The 21444-nt window shown below is 39.6% G+C and overlaps 1 protein-coding gene across 1 annotated transcript in view; it reads right to left on the reverse strand.

The window, feature by feature from the left end:
* The window catches only part of LOC150083150 (DNA excision repair protein ERCC-6-like), a 382705-nt gene that overhangs the window by 99058 nt on the left and 262203 nt on the right, over positions 1 to 21444 (reverse strand). The window lies entirely within an intron of this gene.

Raw genomic sequence — 21444 nt, forward strand, 5'->3', positions numbered from 1 at the left:
GAGGGACCCGTGCCTTGTTAGCAGATAAGAAGTTGTCACAGAAGGCCTGAACCATGAAATAACTCCAGGGATTGTTGAGAATTCCACTTGCGCAATATACTTTCTTGTTACAAGCCAAAATTCGCTCTTGTCCCATCTTTTTTTGCCGGACAACAGTAAATTCCTTCCAAAGCCTTTTCTTCTCCCTTTTAAAGTCGCTGGCTGGGTCAGTCGTAATTCCAAGCAATGTCTTAGACTGTCCTTTTTATAGGTAGTAAATCAAACCCCGGAAAGCAAAATATAAATCTAAAGGAATCCTACCACCAAGTATTTGGAGTGCATTGTTTGAAACAGTGCTTGGAATATTATTGATCTTCAGAAGATCTTTGTGTGGAAATAAGTTTCTGTTTTCCTTCCTCTGTCAAAACCAGATGGTTCTGTTGCCACATCAGCCAAAGATAAAGCTGATCTGCTAGCATCCTATTTTTCTTCCAACTCATATAGTGATGATCTTGGGAAATCATCTCAAACCATTCCCAGTACACTCCACAAAATGCCTCCTGTGGTCTTCAGTCAAAAGGATGTCAGAAAGATTTTGATGAATCTGATGCTAAGAAAGCTCCAGATCCTGATGGTATTTCTCCACTTGTTCTCTAAACCTGTGCATCTGAACTTACTGTTTTGTGTCATATTTTTTCACTTTCTTATTCCAAAGGCGTTTTTCCTTCTTGGAAATTTGCTCATATCCAACAGTTCCTAAAAAGGGTGACAAATCACTTCCATCCAAATATCGTCCCATTGTGTTTACTTCTACTCTTTCCAAAGTAATGGAGAAATCAATTAACCACCAACTCTTAAACTATCTGGAAATCTTTCATCTGATCAACCATTGTCAGTATGGATTCCGTCAGTGTCGTTCCACTTGTGATATTCTGGCTTATCTTAATCATCTATGAACAAATTCAGTGCAAAAATTTGTGAAACTCAAGCCATTGCTCTTGACTTTTCAAAGGCTTTTATTCATGTTTGGCATAAAGTTCTTCTAAATAAGATTCCATACTATGGTTTGCCACTGTTCTTTGTAATTGGGTATCCAGTTTTCTCTCCGACTTCTAACTGCAGGTTAGATGGCAGACGGCTCTCTGTCTTCTCCACTAATGCTGGTGTTCCCCAACATCCAGTTCTTTCTCCCACTCTTTTCCTTTTGTATATATTAATGACTTTCTTCCATTGATGATTGCACATTGCATTCCACCTTCCAGTTTGAGAAACCTTGTCCTACTCAAACAGCTTCAACTTCTCGAGTATCCACTACAAATTTTAAATGACAACCTTCAGGTAATTCTCCAGTGGAGCAAAGATAGTTTATTTTTTTTTTTTTTTATGTGAACCCCAAACACGAGAGGTATTAGAACCTATAGTACTTAGTACCGTGCTTGGGTTGGAGGTTGAGAAGATGAAAGAAGATATTTGTTGACATTGGACTTGAACATGGACAGTTAATTTCAATCCTTACAAAACTCAGTCCTCTTTTATATCTCACAAAAAGAATTCTTCTTCGATGACACTCTGATTTCTATACAAGATCTTGGGGATTACCCTTACTTCTAATCTCCCTTGGCATAAAGCATATTACAAATATTGAATTCTCTGCATTTAAAAAAAACTGGGTTTTCTCTTTTGCTCTCAGTGTTACTTATCTTTCAAACAGTTGTAGACTTTGTAGAAATTGCAAATCCGGCCTACCATGGATTATTGTTCCCACTTCTGGTGCAGTACCCCCAAAACCATATTTCTGCCTGTCTCTCCAGCCTTCCGTCTCCCCCCCCCCACTACTCTAACTAAACCGATGGAGTACGCCCCAAACTTAATGTTGAACAATTTAGCCAAAGCCAAAAAATTTAATCTCATCTTTGCTTAAATTCCATTTCGGTCTTTTCTGACTTCCAGCATTCAGTACTCCCCCCCTTTTTTTTATGCCCTTGCTACTGAAATCTTCAGAAAATAGGTGGCAGGGCCTGCCAAAGTACCAAAATAATCTATCTACTGGGTGTATGACCTGCCTCATCGTGGCTAAGTGTGGGCAACGGTGGGCCCCATTAGGGACCCAATGGCTAAATGGTCAGAGAAACAACAGAACATAATACCACACGACATAATCAAGCCCACACATTTTTAAATCTCTGGCCTCCACAGAGTACTGTGCTTCGTGAACAGAGTACACAACGGAGATATGGGGGAAATCCTTAGTGCCGTTAGACATCTAACGCACTTTACCCCCAAAACCTCTCTCAGGCTTCTAGATTCCCTTCAAAAGAGGACAGTTAGTTAATTAATGTCTCATGTCTAACACAGTCTCTCCACTCTCTGTCTCATAGAGTTCTGTTTCTGCTGCATGCCTTTTCTATAGATACTTCCATGGGCACCGTTCTTCTGAATTGGCCTCTATAATTCCCACTCTCTCTTTCAAAGCAGTCCGAACATGAGTCGAAACCAGTCAACATTCTTTTACAACATCCATTCCTGAAAATTACAATCTACAGAAATTAAAGTCTAATGTCAACAAGTATCTTTCATCTATCCAACCCATGCACGGTACGAATTACTATAAGTTCTAAAAAAAAAGTACCTAAACATAACAATGGTCCTTGAGAATGAAAAAAAAAAAAAAAAAAAAAAAAATTAGTATGGAAAATATTTATTTAACATGATATACTATAAGAGAGTAAACTAATTATAAGGAATTGTGAGAGATGGGGTTTTTCCCTTTGGCAGTTCTTCACTTTTTATTTAATTTAATTTTACTTTATTGTTTATTATTAATTATATTTTGTAGTTTACAAAATATAAATAATATACCTATGAAATCTAAGCAGATGCCATTACAGAATTTTTAGTGCGAACCCTCAGGGGTTTGCAAACCACCGGTTGGGAACCACTGATCTAAGGTGATACCCAAATACTTAGTTTGGGATACATAGGGGATTTGGGTATTATTTAGTCAGATTCTGGGTGGTCTATTGTGGTTAAATGGTTCTTAAAAGTCATAAAACCGGTTTTACTGGGGGATATTTTCGGTTTGTTGGCTGTAGCCCATGACATCAAATCATCCAAGATAGGCTGTATTTTCTCTTCAGTTATTCTCCTTGTGCTTCCATCAGCAACGATCACCAAGTCATCAGCATAGGCTATCTTGAGTGACTGGGGTTCAAGCCCGTGACTACTGAATACGGTGCTGTTTCTTGTATTCTATCTACCTTGTGAACTCCTGACTGTTTGGTCATCCCAGAGTATAAAAACAGAAAATTTATTTTATTATGTTCCCTCTTTAACCACTGATTCAGCACAGTGTTCCAGAGGAGAGGTCCCAACACTGATCCTTAAGTGAATCTTGAAATCTGAGCCTAGTACATAAGATGTTTTGCCACTGCCTTAATATGTCTGTTGCTAAAGTACAATCGCATAGTACTATAGATGTACGCATTACACTCTGCGGATCTCAACTCCTGAGGGCACTTTCCCACCATAAAGTGTCAAACACGCCCTGAGAGTCCACAAACACAGCGAGTACATACTTAGCAGGTGAGATGGACACACAGTTGGTCAGAAGATTTATAGCATCTTCAATCGCCCGTCCTTTCTTGAAGCCATATTGTGCTTCTGAACATAATTGATGATCTAGCATTTTTTAGATTCTTGGGGCTAACATTCACTCAAACAATTTCCCCAGGTTGGCTAAAAGTGAAATAGGTCTGTAGGCCCGTGGGTCTGATATTAATTTCTCAGGCTTGCGAAGTATCTTTAGTAGAGCTATTTTCCATTGATGAGGAACTATTCCTTCTAGTAAACACTTATTCATCAAATTTAAAAGAATGTGTGGAAAATTTTCAAAAAATTTAACTATGACTGTATTCTCAATTAGGTCAATAACATAGTATTTCTTACCATTGAGCTTTGCCACAGCAGATCCCAAATCCGGGAGTGTAAAGTGTTACATACGTTTCATTATCATGTCATATTTGCATTTGTTCAAATGAATCTAGATCCGATATATCTTTGGGGAATAGGTTGTTAATTATGGAATCCACCATAGACATCCTGTCTTGAGTCTCTTGACCGTCTACTTTAACTGTGTTATAAACATCTCCGCAAGCCATTTTTTCCCTTGATATCCAGTAAACCAAGCCCCAGGGTTCTTTATTTCCAATATCCATTATGAATTTTTTCCAACACCTTTCTTTTGAGTTGGCAATTGCCTTTTGATAGTTTTTCTTTGGAATACTATAAGCTTCCCTGTAAGTCCGAACATCCTCGGCAGAAAGGTGCCTATGTTGCTGGAATTCTTTTCTAGCCTGTTGAACTTGCTTTCGCAGGTTACTTAAGTCTGAAGACCACCAAGGGACAGAAGTTCTTCTGGTCTGCTTTCTGTAGGCTGAGTACTCCATTTCCAAATACAGGTGGGTCTGGACGAAATTTGTAAATTCCGTTGCTGTCACTACGTTTAAACTGTCTACAACAATTTCAGAGAAAATGGTGAGATGGTAATCTTTGAATTTGTTCCATTTAATGATATTCATAGAGAAATGTCTAAGATCTTGTGGCTGTGAATCATTATATTGCTGCCAAGGCTTCAAACCAAATACAATAGCATGGTGGTCGCTATTCATGAGGCTTGGAATAACATCCTAGCCAGTTAGAATTTCATCTATTTTAACTGTGGTATGAGTGACATCTATGTTTGATTCGCCGTTCACAGTAGAGAATGTGAACAGCTTGTCAGGCAAGTTTTGCAAACTTAAGTTGTAGGAAAAAATTAAATCCTCGAGAGCTAATTCTCCAGGGTCGGTAAAACTGCTGTCCCAGAAGTTGGATTCAGTATTTAGATCAGCTGTTATTATAAGATTTTTAGAAGTGAAATTAGTACATATATTGTTTAAACGATGGAGAGTCAACTGTATGTCTTCTGTTGGCGGACAGTAAACAGACGCAATGTAAAAACTTACAAAAGGTGTAGAAATCATTAAACAAGTCACAGTGTCCGTGCACAGATCTATAACATTGGTAACAACCACATCATTATTTAAAACACCTATGGCACTTTTTGGAGGTTTGTCAAGCGAATGAATAATTCTTGCCGAGGTTCGAAAACCCATAACTTAGTGGGCCCCACCCCTACCTGCAAAGAATGAAAGGGTTTCTGTATGCAAATAATATCAAAATTATTTTCAAATGCTGTTATTCTAATTAGCATTAGCAAGGACACAACATGCAAGAAAGCAAGTTTATATAGCATCAGACCAAAAAAAAAAAAAAAAAAAAAACACATAGACCCTTCTCATTTCACCCATCCACTCGCTCCAAATGTTTGCCCAGTTCTGCCTTGAATCTGTTTAAGCTATCAACTTCTACAATGACAGATGGAAGTTTGTTCCAGCAACCAACCACCTGCTGGCTAAAGATGAACTTCCGCACATCTATCCTACAACTGTCTTTCCTTCGTTTAGTACCGCAAACTTAGACATTAAGCCTGATATACCATCATCAATATCATTGATGAATACAGAAAACAACAATGAATCCAACACTGAAACCTGGGGGACTCCACTAATAACATTAGTCCACGAAGAGCAGTCTCCATTGATTACCACTCTGTCTTCTCCCACTCAACCATCCCTTTATCCATAGCAGCAATTTGCCTCCAATGCCACACTGCTTCAATTTGTGCAGCAGTCTTCCATGTGCAACAGTATCAAAAGCCTTTCTAAGATCCAAATATATGATATCAAAATTATTCTTTGCATCCAGTTCCTTTGTGACTACATCAAAGTATCCAATCAAATTGGTCAGGCAAGACTTTCCCTTAACAAAACCATGCTGTGTCCGAGCTATAACTGAAGTCTTGTCTAGATGATCCTGCAGTGCTTCATTAACCAGTGCCTCCATAAATTTTCCTGAAACAGAAGTTAAACTAACAGGTCTGTAATTACCTGTGTCTCCCCTTGATCCTCCTTTGTGGATTAGGGTCACATTTGCATAATCTCCAGTCCATGGGTACCTCCACTGAGTCCAAGGAAGCTCTGATTATGGCTAAGGGTTTGCTTACTTCCTTTGTTGCCTCCGGATAGATTCCATCCACCCCAGGTGCCTTTCTTATGTTTATCTTCAACAATTTCTCTTCCACTTTACTCTCAGTTATTACAAGATTATCTAGCTTACCGCCAGAGTTTAATAGACCTCTGGCATTTCCCTCCCTGAATAACTCCTCATGTGTGAATGTACATGCAAAATATTAATTTAGTTTGTTAGCTACATGAGCAGGTTTGTTTGTTTGTTATTTGGTTTTTAGGAGCATTAGCAACTAAGGCCACATTGCTCCGGGGATATGCGGTGGTCATTCCCTGACCTTTCTGCAACCTCTGTATTTGGTGGTCACGGGTTCGAACCTCGGTCTAATCAAGAAACGTGTGCTACGCACTGCTGCTCCTTCCCACATGGTTAAGGAGGCACCACATGAGCAGGATCATCAACAGTTGAACCATCGATATCAAGTGGACCAATCTGATTCATCCCCTTCCTTCTAGAGTTTACATAAGTAAAGATCTCTTGCTGTTTTTCTCTTTGCATCCTTTGCCAAAGATTTCTCGTAATCTGCCTTTGCCTGCCTATCCTCCTTTGTGACTTGGTTACAGACCACTTTATATCTATCACAGTATTCTGTGTCATCTGTTAATTTATATGTATCCCATGCATTTTTTTTCCCTCTGCCACATGTCTAATTAGTTCATCTGACATCCATTTAGGCCTAAATCTTGAACAGATGGTATTAGTTGGTTCTTAGTTGGTATGAAAAGCCTAGTAGCTTCCAAGATTAATTCTTTGAATGGTTTCCATTTTGAATTTGCTGTTGATAACATCATCAGTTGGTCCCACCATATAGAATTTAAATACTGTCTCAGACCACCATAGTCACATTTACGAAAGCAAAAACCCTTCCCTTTACCCCTGATGGTAGTTAACTCTTTTAGTAAATCCCACTTCAGCACACTGTGATCACTGCCACCACCTGGTGGTTCCTTTATCTGCAGATTCTTAATGCATGAAGAATCACTACTGATTATCAGATCAAGAGTATTACTCCCATTTAGTTGCCTCCGATGCTGCTATAGAAAACAGCTATCCAATAAATTCACAAAAGCCTTGCTAGTGTGCGAGTGACCAATCCACAAAAGCCTTGCTAGTGTGCGAGTGACCAATCCACAAAAGCCTTGCTAGTGTGTGAGTGATCAATCCACAAATTCCAGTCGATCTCTGGTAAATTAAAATCCCTCATTATAAGACACTCTGATTTACTGGACCACTCTATTTTATTTCACAACTGCTCATTATACTCATAAGATTCATTTGGCCTATAACACACACCTACTATCATTTTCCCTTTCCCAGTGCTTATGTCACACGAAACAGACTCAACATTGCATCTCATCCATCACCACTCTGCAGCACTGACCATGTATCTGAAGAACTTTTATCTCCTCATATATAATATTACCTAAAATTGGATTCTTATCAGCCAACTCTGTTGCTGAATTTTAACCATTATCACTCATGTTTGGTTCTGCTGTCCATAAGTTGTACCGCCTTTAAGTATTCTGGACACTTGGCATCCCTTATAGAATGATTGTAATCCCTACCAAGTCTCTTGCAGTTAATACATTTTGGAAAGTCTTCTTTATGGGGACAATCTCTGTAGACACGAACACCGTCTGCACAGTGTCCACAAGAAACAGCCTTATGTTAACAAAATTGTGCTGAGTGGCCATACCCCAAACAATGAAAACACTTGCTTATAATCGTAAACCTACAGAACCCCAAACAATGAAAACACTTGCTTATAATTGTAAACCTACAGAACTCTGTGATGTAAATCCTAGATAGATTTTATCGCTATCCAAAATATACCTCATCATACGAGGACTAAATCCAACCACCCAATTAACCACCTTTGCACCCGATCCAGAACTAAATCTGAAAGTCAACTTGTCTTTAATTTCATCCTGCGAGAAACCATTGTCTTTTAAGTTGTTAATGAAGAGATCATCAAGTATTTCCTCCTTAGCATATTCACGAGGGACACCTTATATTAACACTGTTAGATCAGATAACCGAGGTTGCTCCATTGTAAGACCTATCTCTTCCAACGCAGAAGCAGAATAGATCCCATTATAATCCACCGAATTTGTGGTCTCCACAAGGATCCCCCTATTTCTAAGGAGACAAATACCTTTTACTTTCATCTCCTTGTGGTCACGCTTAATGATTTGAGTCACCTTCTGCTTTATATCCTGACTTGAACTCAAGGAAGAGTCCTCAGTAGGACTAAAAATAATCAGATTCTGAGGATCAAGCACACCTCTAGGAACTGATAAGGATATAGCCTGACTTGCACTGTCAGTCCTCTGTTTAGATCTTGGTTTATTCTGGATGACAACAGAATCAACCAACTTGAGATCCTGCCGCCACTACCTCTGCATAAGACTGCTTATGAAATTCAATCTGGAAATCTAACATTTGTTTTATCTGAGAAGTACTCTCCTCCAGATCCCTGGCTCATACCTTGAGGCGCTCACTGTCCACAACCAAAGCTGTGGTTACCACCTCAACGCCAGCCTAGAGACCATCAATTCTATTAAACACTGGTTTTGTTATTTTAATTGACTCTTTAGACACTACTTCTCCTAAAGCCCTTCTTATCTTAGCCAATGTCACATACACCTCCAAGGCATGTAATGATCCTCCTAGGCTCACATCATCTATAAAAGAAATCCCTTGGTCCTCCCTACTACAAACATTAACTATTTTATCCCCTATACCACTTGGGGAATCAAGAACTCCATAACCCTTGCCGTTCTCGGCTGTGCTAGCTTGAACTTTAACGAGAGACTGGCGATTCTTATCTTTTTCATCAGTCAAAGTCTTATTTTTATCTAATTGTGTTTTATCAAGTTTAGTTTTGTCTTTTTCCCATTTTATAACAGTTTTAGGGGTCTCTGATTTCCTTTTACCTTTATGCCTTACTGGTGTATGAAAAGATTTTGTTAGGAGACACCTGTTTTGTTGCAAAATCAACAGAAGAAGATGAATATGCTTCAAATTCCTGAGACCAAGTAATATCTCGGTCTTTTTCTGACATTATTAATTAGACAAGTAATTTAAACAACAATAAGCAATTAATTTCAATAGTTTAACAATATATGTCTATATAGACACTTTACCCCCACCAGGGATGAAATCTACATGAGTTGAAGAATTTACCAAGGTTGGTTTTTGGGTCTCAGTCCCTAATGGACAGGGGGGTGCCACAAAATTATTTAAAAAATGAGTAATTTCAAGGAGATTCTTTTCCTCCAAAGTAAGATCCTCAACTCCAAAATTAAGAGTTATTGCCACTTTAAGTTTCTTTAAAAGTAGTCCCATGTTAACCTATGTGACTTTTCCGAAATGTAAATGTGAAATCTAAGTAATAAAGACTGATATATCCACAGTATATAATGACATATAAATATTTAATGGCTTCTCCTTAAAGGAGGCTACCCCAAAGCCAGTAAATTTCCAAGGCAAATAAGACAACAAGTCTCCATTTTGAGTAACGTTATCTCAACGGGACAAAATAAAGTCTATGGGAATTTTCACAAGGGGAAGTCCTCTATGTTAAGCCTATGAGGCTATGGTCTATATATATGTAGCTATTAGAGTTCAAAGACAAAATTTCCAAACAACGATATCTTGTGCGTTTCTTCAATACCTGCAATAAAATTTTATCCTATGCCTCATCGAAGTTATCTCTATCCATGTCATATATTTTATAGATGTAACTACTCTTTAAACCACGAATATACATAAAAAAAAAGGAGAACAATTCCATAGGCACTTAACACAACCATCACTACGCCACCTAACAGGGATGGAAGCAGTTGAGCAAAGGATTCGAAGAGCAAATGACCATTTACGCAACAGTTACAGAGCAAGCCTACAAGAAACACTGCAACCCATATACAGCCTGCATCAACTACTGCAAGGCATTTGACTCCATGCCTCACAGCCGGCCAACAGAGACACAATATCTACAAAACCAATCAAACACTAACACACTTCCTAGAAGCAAACATGGTGAAATTGAGGTTCATCATCAAGGTCAAAGGTATCAGGGCCAGACCAATCCCCATCTGAAGAGGAATCTTCCAGGGTGATGCCCTGAGCCCACTTTGGTTTTGTCTAGCACTCAACCCATTGTCCACCATGCTCAATAACAGCTACAGACACCCTAAAAAGAAGGGAGGAAGAACCTGTAAACCACACCTGATATACACAGATGACATCAAACTATGCTGCAACCAAGAATCAACTCCAACAGCTACCCTAGATCACCGAAGAGTTCGGCACTGACATCAGGATGCAATTTGGCATATACAAATGCAAGGGCAATGATTACATCGAGGACATCCAGTCAGCTGAAACTACCAGCTGAAGACCAGTGAAGAAATTGCAGTCATGACAGAAGGTTAAAAAAAAAAAAAAAAAAAGAAAGTAAACTGCAGCCATTATCAACCCCTGCAGGATGGAAGCCTCCTTAACAATTCATGCTGAGGGAAATGGACCATAATATGCCACGCTGGTTGGCAGATCGACTGTATTTAGCAGTCAGGGGCTTGAACCCCAGTCTACTTGTTTGTTTGTTATTTGGTTTTTAGGAGCATTAGCAACTAAGGCCATATTGCTCCGGGACATGTGGTGGTCATTCCCTGACCTTTCCGCATCCTCTGTATTTGGTGGTGATGGGCTCGAACCCCAGTCTAATCAAGAAGCGTGTGCTCCTTCCCACCTGGCTACAGAGGCGCTCCCAGTCTACTCAAAGAGCGTGTGCTATTGCACTCCCGCTCCTGACCACTCGGCTACAGAGGCCGGTTGACAGAAGGAGAGACCTATAAATATCTGTGGATCATGGAGACCACCAGTTAGAACACAAGATCAAGGCCCGCCTGACTAAGAAATACCATCAGAGATTGAAAAGCCTGCTAAAATCAAAGCTGAATGGTGGGAACAATGTCACAACCATAAACACCTATGCAGTCCCAGTGCATAGGTGTTTATGGTTGCACCACCACCGAGCTGGAGAAGATTATGAGATCAACAAGGATAATGATAACCAAGAGCTGGCAACACCACCCAAAGTCAGGCATCTAGAAACTGACCTTAGCCTGGAAATAAGGGAGAGGATTGACTTGACCTCATTGAAGGAGAGAAGGCAACGATTAAGAATCTAAAGGATTACTTCTGGGAAAACAAAGAACCAATGTACCAAGATATAAGAAAGACAGAAAAATGACATTCAACAAAGAGACTCCACTAACAGAGATAGAAGAAACAAACACAGAAAGATGGGCGAAGAAGGCACTCCATGACAGACACTACAATGATCTCCATCAAGACTACACAGATAAGATAGATTCCAATGCATGGCTCACAAAATGGAAGGCTCTTCTCTGAGACCAAGACCATGAACTACAGGAAATACGCTGCCAAGCACTCCAGACTGATAGATGGCACATGTCGACAATGCCACCTACCCCAGAAACAATTCAGCTCATCATTGTGAGATGCAGGGTGATCACCCGGACAGAGTACACTCACAGTTATGACCAGGTCACCATGATAATACATCAGAAGCTAGCACAAAAATAGCAGTTGATCAAAAAAAAGTGTACTGTATAAGTACAAACCTCAAGCCATATTAGAGACCCCTACTCACAAGCTATACATTGTGTCCTAATAATAGACAAGACAATCCCACACAAAAGACCAGACACAAGCCTCATCGACAAGAAGGAAATACCTGACAATCTGATCTACATAATGATGCTCAAATCTAGCAACCTCCAAGAAACTTTCAGACCTAAGACAAGAAGTCAAAGAAATCTGGCCTATGGAACAAGTAACGACCATCCCAATCGCTGTCAACAACTGACATAGTGCCAAAGAGCCTCAATAAGAACTTAGCAACAATCGGCCTCCAGAGAACACTTTAGCATTAGTAGTGGCAAATTATGCAAGAAAGAAAGCTTATACAGCATCAGCAAAAAAAAAATAAAATAAATATTCCCATTTCAGCTATCCATTTCCTGAACAACACAATTATAGATAAAATTTCAATTCACCAATATAAAAAGCAGCACTGCTTGGAACAGCACAGAACAATATTTGAAGAGCTCCCTAAGAGCTTATTTACCAAAGAAATCCAACGCACGAGGTATGGCTATTAAATAACAGCACTGCATGTGCAACCCCTACATAAGCGACATCTATGACATAAAGGCACAGCAGGCACCTCCGTAGCCAGGTGGGCAGGAGCAGCTGTGGTTAGCACACGCTTTTTGATTAGACCGGGGTTCGAGCCTGTGTCCACCAAATACGGAGGATGCGGAAAGGTCAGGGAATGACCACCGCATATCCCTGGAGCAATATGGCCGTAGTTGCTAATGCTCCTAAAACCCAAACAACAAACAACAACAAAGGCACAGTAAGCCTTTCCCTAGTTGTCTGCCAAGTTATGTCCTAACATATTCATTTCCTTTTCAGTGAGACAGGTTTTCATTACCTTGGGTTTTTGCAAACTGCAAAAACCCAAGGTAATGAAACAATGACAGTCAATGCAATGGGTGGCAAAAACTATGACAAAAGAAAATATTTAGCAAAACTAAAGTTTAACAAAACACTAACTCTCAGTTAGTGTTTTCTTTAGTAAACACCAACTGAAAGTTATGAATTGTTACATCAACATTATGGGGAAGATACTATGTCCAGATGGCATTAAAGATTTGTGGGAGGGGAGAGAGAGAGAGAGAGAGAGAGAGAGAGAGAGAGAGAGAGAGAGAGAGAGAGAGAGAGAGAGAGACTATGAACGAGTAAGCAATGCAGTATCCATAAAAAAATATGACGAAAATGTGGTTGTTGTTGTTGTTGTTATTTGGTTTTTTGGAGCATTAGCAACTAAGGCCATATTGCTACGGGGATATGCGGTGGTCATTCCCTGACCTTTCCGCATCCTCCGTATTTGGTGGGCACGGGCTCGAACCCCGGTCTAATCAAAAAGCGTGTGCTAACCACAGCTGCTCCTGCCCACCTGGCTACGGAGGCGCCTACGAACGAAAATGTGGACTGGGTAAGGACACTGATTAGAAGTGATCATTGCTTAAGATTTAGAATGGTTGTAACTGGTTATAAATGGTCAGAACCTAATATGGACAAAGAAACAGTTTAGACAAATTTTAGATGAAAATTTAGGATTGAGAAAAGCGTGTGTGTCAAGATTATTCAAAATTTTGAATGAAGATTAAAGAATGAGAAGACTCCAAATTTTTGAAAAAAATTAAAGATCCAAGACTTTGAGTACTGTAATTACTTGCAATGAAAGCTGACTGTTCCAGAACCGGAAAATAAAAGACAGTAAATGTAATGGAGGGCAAAATCCCCACAAAAAAAAAAAGTCAAAATCAAAAAATGAAAACCATGCTTTTTGTTTTCTTCGATATTCATTATTATGGCTGAACGCTTCCCACAAAATCAGACTGTCAAACACTATGTTGAAGTTCTGACAAAGCTGAATGAAAAAATTTTAAGAAAGAGACCTGAATTGTGGATGGATGGATGGCTGGATGCTCCATCAAGACCTAATATGGACAAAGAACCTAATGCACTGGCACACATGCTCTCTGTTCACTTTCTGGCCAAAAAACAAATCCCAGTGTGTGGATATGCACCGCTTGTGACTTTTTTTCTTCTATAAACTGAAAAGTGTACTTAAGCCATGTACTTCAACGAAGCTTACAAAAGATGAATTTCAGAAATGCTTCTGAGGTTTGGAAGAAACGTATGGAATAGTGTGTTAAGCCCAAGGCATATTCTGAAGTGGAGAACTTGTAAGGTACAAATATTTCATTTCAAAATATAAGAACAATGAAGCCCAATCCTTCCTACTTTTAATAATATTGTTTAAATATAAGAAAGCCTCAAACCTTCTCAAACCTTTTTACAGGAAATTTCTTCACCCAATGCTCACATCAAATTTATCTGGTTAATACATAGTATAAAAGATCTAAGTTAATGACACGATATTATCCACACTAAAAGATAGTTAATTTATATGGTTTCATAAAACTAATCTTGCATTCATTTTCCAATGTCTACTTACCAAGGAAGAGCAAAGCACAGCCAATTCACATCGAACCACCCAAAACTAAACCCACTAGCAATAATAGACTAGAAATCAAAGGCAATTGTCAAACTGTTAGTCTTGGATATTTTAACATAGTTTGACAATTGCCTTCAATTTCTAGGTGGGTTTAGTTTTGGGTGGTTTGATGTGCATCGGCTGTGTTTTGCTCTTCCTTGGTAGCAGTAAGTAGACATTGGAAATTGAATGCAAGATTAGTTTTATGAAACCCATATAAATTAACTATCTTTTAGTATGGATAATATCGCGTCATTAACTTAGATCTTTTATACTATGTATTAACCGGATAAATTTGATGTGAGCGTCGGGTGAAGAAATTTCCTATAAAAAGGTATGAGAAGTTATCTTATATTTAAATAATATTTCATTGTAACAGTCTCATTATTTAATAGTCACACCTCACACACCTTATATCAAAATTATATTTATTATTTTTGACTGAATTATTATATACAGCCACTCCCTGGCTTACGTAATACTCGACTCATGGAAATTCGAATGAAACAAAATTGATTTAGAAATGAAGATGATTAATTAAGAAGTACGAAGCAGGACAGAGTTTGTCATCTATTGCACAGAATTAGGTCTCGCTGCTTGAACAGTGAATACTATTTCAAGGGACAGTGTGCACATATAAAAAAGAAACATTAAAGGATCAATGCATTTAAGATCAACAGTGATCACAAAACAGCATTCAGGTGCTATATCAAAGATGGAAAGGCTATTAATAATATAGATTGAAATTCAGATTCAGAAGCAAGTGCCCTCAGGAGCTCACATCTGGTGAGTATGGGCTTGGCACACCCAGGGTTCTGAGCTGGATATCATCATACTTCTCTCTCTCTCTCTCTCTCTCTCTCTCTCTCTCTCTCTCTCTCTCTCTCTCTCTCTCTCTCTCTCTCACACACACACACACACACACACACACACACAGGGTAATTCGGAATTTTTTTTTTTTTTGGCCGGTGCAGCATAAGCCTCAGGTTTCCGTGCACCATGTGGCTAATAATAATAATAAAATAATAATAAGTGCCTCTGAGTCTGATGGCCACTCAAGCAAAAGCAAGAAGTATTTATGAAGATACTGAGGTTAAGTATGGTGAACCCCAAACCAAGTCTGTGGCAAGCAACGGGTGGTTTAATAGGTTCAAGCATTGCGCTGGTTTCCAAAATATTAAAATATATGATGAAGATGCCAGTGCCAATCCTGCAGCTGCAGAGAAATTTTGTGATGTGTTGGAAAAAACCCCCTCTAAATCTCCACAACCCTGAACTTCTGCAGTGGTGTGCTTATCAGCTGGAGAGTTAATTCTGGCAATGATGCTCGAAAGGTAAAACTTTCTGACATTATGCCTGTCTCCTCTCTCTTTTTGTAATTTTATAATATTTTTGCAATTTTGTACACTTTTGTAATTTTTCCTGCGCATGAGATAAAAAAAATTGAATAAATAATTCTATTTACATATTCATCGAACATTTCTTTTTTGCTTCAATCAAATTCAGGTAATTCCAACTTATGCAGAGTTCTGCAGAATGCAACCTTTACGTAAGTCGGGGAGTGGCTGTATTTTATTACTAGCCCATTGCAATATGATTCTGTACCTGATACCAAGAGTATGCAACGAAATACTAACTGTATGATCATTGGGCAGGACTACAAGCACATCTTAACATCACTGCAGATGAGGTATACCTCTTATGTATCTTATATCGATAGTGATAATTTCAAGAACTTACAGGGATATCAACCATCCAACATGCTAAATGTGTGAACGAGTGATTTTAGGAAAACAAAAAAGACTTTGAATATCTGCCATGGCTAGCCCAATCCTCGCATTACAATTGCATTGAGAATCTATGAGATGAACTAGAAAGGCAAGTTAGTCAGTGCAATCCTCTGCCAATTTCACTCCAGGAATTGAAGAAAGTGATGTTACATGAATGGTCTATGTCACTTTTCATGAATGTCACTTTTCAACGTTTTATTCACCACGACACAGCAAAAAAAAAAAAAGACATTCAGTATCAGGATATGTATATTGATTATGTACATGTCATGTCAGATGAGTGATTCAGATCAAGACAAGTCTACTATTAGCTAATGGTCCTAATAAAGTAACCAGAGAGCATGTAGTAGTAGTAGTAGTGGCATGTGATGCAAAAAAGCAAGTGCATGAGCTTATGCAGCATAAGCCAAAAAAAAAGAAAGAAAATCACACCATTCTCTCCAAATGCCTGTCCAATTCCTCCTTGAATTTATTTAACCCATCAACTTCCACAACGACAGATGGAAGTTTGTTCCAGCAATTAACCACCCGCTGGCTAAAGGCAAATTTCCGCATATCTATTTTACATCTGTCTTTTCTTAATTTTAATTTATACCCCCTTAGGTTCGTAATCTGAACAAGTGGAAGGATCCCATCAGAATTCAGCTTGCTCAACCCATTCAAGGCCTTATACACCTCAATCAGATCACCGCGCAGGTGCCTAGTCTCCAGCCACTGCAATTGCAGAACTTAAGCCTCTCTTGGTAAGAGGATCCCTTCATTCCCTTCACCAATCTTGTTGCCCTTCTCTGTACACACTCAAGCAAATCTACATCCTTCCTAAAATGAGGCCTCCAGACCTGTACGCAGTACTCAAGGCGTGGCCTGACCATTGCCTTATACAGAGGGACAAGCACCTCCTTTTCTCTGCTAGCAAAATTCCTATATATCATTGACAAAACCCCATGACCTGCCCTGGCAGCCTGTCTGCATTGCTCAGAAAACTTCATATCTGACTGCACAATTACTCCCAGGTCTTTTTCATTTTCTACCACCTTAAGTGTAGTACCACACAGTTAGTACGTTTCTCTGGGGTTACTTCTACCCATATGCAGTACTTTGCATTTGTCAAGGTTAAACTTCAGTTGCCACTTCTTAGCTCATCTGCCCAAATTATCTAGATCCTGTTGCAGTAGCACACTGCCATTACTGTCATTAACAACCCTGCCAACCTTTGTATCATCTGCAAACTTCGACACTAAGCCCGATATACCTTCATCAATATAATTGATAAATATACAAAACAACAGAGGACCCAACACCGAACGTTGTGGGACTCCACTAATAACATTAGTCCACGAAGAGCAGCACCCATTAATTACCACCCTCTGTCTTCTCCCACACAACCATCCTTTTATCCATTGTAGCAACTTAACTTTAATACCATTCTGCTCCAATTTGTACAATAGTCTTCCATGCGCAACAGTGTCAAAAGCTTTCCTGGAATCCAAATATATGATATCAAAATTATTTTTTGCATCCAGTTCCTTTGTAACCACATCATAATATCCTATCAAATTTGTCAGACAAGACTTTCCCTTAACAAACCCATACTGTGTCTGAATTATTGCTGCGTCTTGTCTAGATGATCCTACAATGCATCTTTAACCAGTGACTCCATTATTTTACCCGGAACAGAAGTTATACTAACTGGTCTGTAATTACTCGTGTCACCCTTCGATTCCCCTTTGTGAATTGGGGATACATTTGCACATCTCCAGTCCGTGGGGACCTCCCTTGAATCCAGGGATGCTCTCATATTTAGGCTAAGGGTTTAATTATGGCTTAGTTGCTTTGCCGCCTCCTTTAATATAACTGGATAGATCCCATCCACCCCAGGTGCCTTTCTTATGTTTAACTTCAACAATTTCTCCTCCACTTTGCTCTCAGTTATTACAAAATCATTAAGCACCCTGCTACAATTTGATAACCTTCTGCCATTTTCAAACCTATACAATAGGCTTTTTAAAAAGCAATTCATTACAAGTAAAAAAGATAGGTGGAACAGGACCAGGGTATGTCTGCCAGGGGCAAAGGTTGATGACGTTGTAGAGCGAATATCATCTTTTAAGGGCACAAAAGGTGATATAGTTGTACACGTTGGCACTAATAATATTAAGAGTAGGAGACCGGCATAATTACTTAACAAGTACAGGTCACTGTTGAACAAAAGCCGAGAATTAGGGTTGAATTTGAAAGTGTCTGCAATTCTGCCCAGACACGATAGGAGGGAGTATATGATGAGAGCCTTGTCGATCAATTCGGCCCTGGAAAGATTGTGCAAGGCTCAAGGGGTAGAATTTTTTTCAGCCTGGACTGTACTTGTTAACAGGAGAGATTGCTTCTACAGGGATGGGATACACTTAAATAGAAAGGGTGCAAGAATATTTGCTGATGCTATCGAGGCAGTGTTAGGTGGGTCGGAAAACTGCTAGCTTGGGGGGAGACAAAGACCAATAGATTGACAGTAGCCACTGGCAGAGGTGAAAGAGATTCTTGCACTGCTTCTATTAGAATGAGCAGAAGCCTGAAAAACAAGATGCATGGTATTTCAGAGACTGCTGGGAGCCATTGCGGTACAAGTAAACACATCGGTTGTGTTAGGGTAGCTAAGAATAGAAACAGGTGCAGGTATACTTGCGTGTACACCAATGCTAGGAGTTTAGTAAATAAATTTGATGAATTTGAGGTATTGCTCAAAACATCGAAGGCAGATATTGTTGGGATATCAGAGACATGGTGTCACACAGATATAAGGGATGCGGAACTGCAATTTGGGGAGTACAACGTCTACAGAAAGGATAGACAGGATAGGAAGGGGGGAGGTGTTATGCTATTAGTTAAGAAACACATAAAAACCAAGGAAGTGAAGCCAGTCGACATCGCTGTACAGTGCAGTGTGGAGTCAGTTTGGTGTGACATAAATATTGGGAGATCAAAATTGAGAGTAGGAGTGTGCTATAGGCCTAATGACTCTGATGAGTATAATAAGGAACTGTACAGGGAAATAGAGTGGGCCAGTAAATCAGAGTGTCTTATAATGGGAGATTTTAATTTCCCAGATATTGACTGGATTTTGGGGGCTGGTTACTCTCACACTAGCAGGGCTTTTGTGGATTTATTGGATGATTGTTTTCTACATCAGCATGTTCGGGAGGCAACTAGAGGGAGTAATACTCTTGATTTGATTATCAGCAGTGATTCTTCATGCATTAAGAATCTGCAGATATATGAACCACTAGGTGGCAGTGATCACAGTGTGCTGAAGTGGGATTTACTCAAAGAGGTAACTACCATTAGGGGTAAAGGGAAGGGTTATTGCTTCCGTAAAGGCGACTACGATGGACTGAGACAGTATTTAAATTCTATACAGTGGGACCAACTGATGATGTTACCAACAGCAAATTCAAAATGGGAAGCATTCAAAGAACTTATCTTGGAAGCTACTAGGCTTTACATACCAACGAAGAAATATTGTTCAAGGTTTAGGCCAAAATGGATGTCAGATGAACTAATGAGGCATATGGCAGAGAAGAAAAATGCATGGGATACATACAAATTAACACGACACAGAAGCCTATGATAGATACAAGTTGATATGCAACCAAGTTACAAAGGAGGTTAGGCAGGCGAAGGCAGATCACGAGAAATCCTTGGCAAGGGATGCAAAGAAAAACAGCAAAGAGTTCTTTACTTATGTAAACTCTAGAAGGAAGGGGATGAATCAGATTGGTCCACTTGATATTGATGGGTCAAGTGTTGATGATCCAGCTCAGGTAGCTAACAAACTAAATGAATATTTTGCATCGACATTCACACATGAGGAGTTATTCAGCGAGGGGAATGCCAGAGGTGTATTCAACTCTAGCAGTAAGCTATAGAATCTTGAAATAACTGGGAGTAAAGTGGAAGAGAAATTGTTGAAGATAAACACAAGAAAGGCACCCAGGGTGGATGGGATCTATCCAGTTATATTAAAGGAGGCAGCAAAGGAAGTAAGCAAACCCTTAGCCATAATTATGAGAGCTTCCTTGGACTCAGGGGAGGTACCCATAGACTGGAAATGTGCAAATGTGACCCCAATTCACAAAGGAGGATCAAAGGCTGACACAAGTAATTATAGACCTGTGAGCTTAACTTCTGTTCCAGGAAAATTAATGGAGGCACTGGTTAAAGAAGCACTGCAGGATCATTTAGACAAGACTTCAGTTATAGCTCAGACACAGCATGGTTTTGTTAAGGGGAAGTCTTGCCTGACCAACTTGATTGGATACTATGATGCAGTCACAAAAGAACTGGATGCAGGGAATAACTTTGATATTATATACTTGGATCTTAGAAAGGCTTTTGATACTGTTGCACATGGAAGACTGCTACACAAATTGGAGCAGTGTGACATTGGAGGCAAATTGCTGCTATGGATAAAGGGGTGGTTGAGGGAGAGAAGACAGAGAGTGGTAATCAATGGACACTGCTCATCGTGGACTGATGTTATTAGTGAAGTCCCTCAGGGCTCAGTGTTGGGTCCATTATTGTTTTCTGTATTTATAAATGATATTGATGATGGTATATCGGGCTTAATGTCCAAGTTTGCAGACGATACAAAGGTTGGCAGGGTTGTCAAGGACACTACTGACACTATGCTGCTGCAACAGGATCTGGAAAGGTTGAGCAGATGGGCTGAGAGGTGACAAATGAAGTTTAACATTGACAAATGTAAAGTACTACACATGGGAAACAGCAACCCCAGAGCAATGTATCAACTCTGTGGTACAACACTGACAGTGGTAGAGAATGAAAGGGACATTTTGGGTGGTTGTGCAGGCAGATATGAAGTTCTCTGAGCAGTGCAGACGGGCTGCAAGAGTAGCTCATGGAGTATTGTCAATGATATACAGGAATTTTTCCAGCAGGGATAAGGAGGTGATTATTCCATTGTATAAGGCGATGGTCAGGCCACACCTAGAGTACTGTATACAGGTCTGGAGGCCTCATTTCAAGAAGGATGTAGAGCTGCTGGAACGAGTACAGAGAAGGGCAACAAGATTAGTGAATGGAACAAAGGGGTGCTCTTACGAAGAAAGGCTTAATTTTGCAAATTACAGTGTCTGGAGACTAGGCACCAGCGAGGTGATCTGATAGAGGTGTATAAAGCCTTGAATGGTTTAAGCATGCTCAATGCTGATGGGATTCTTCCTCTAGCTCAGAAAAATCACCTGAGAGGGCATAAATTCAAATTGAGGAAAGACAGATGTAGGATAGACGTGCGGAAATTTGCCTTTAGCCAGCGGGTGGTTGGTTGGTGGAACAGACTTCCATCCCTTGTGGTGGAGGTTGATAGCCTAAATAAGT

Source organism: Mastigoproctus giganteus, chromosome 7 (assembly GCF_048544385.1).
Source record: "Mastigoproctus giganteus isolate SK-2022 chromosome 7, ASM4854438v1, whole genome shotgun sequence".
In the NCBI taxonomy this organism is placed as follows: domain Eukaryota; kingdom Metazoa; phylum Arthropoda; class Arachnida; order Uropygi; family Thelyphonidae; genus Mastigoproctus; species Mastigoproctus giganteus.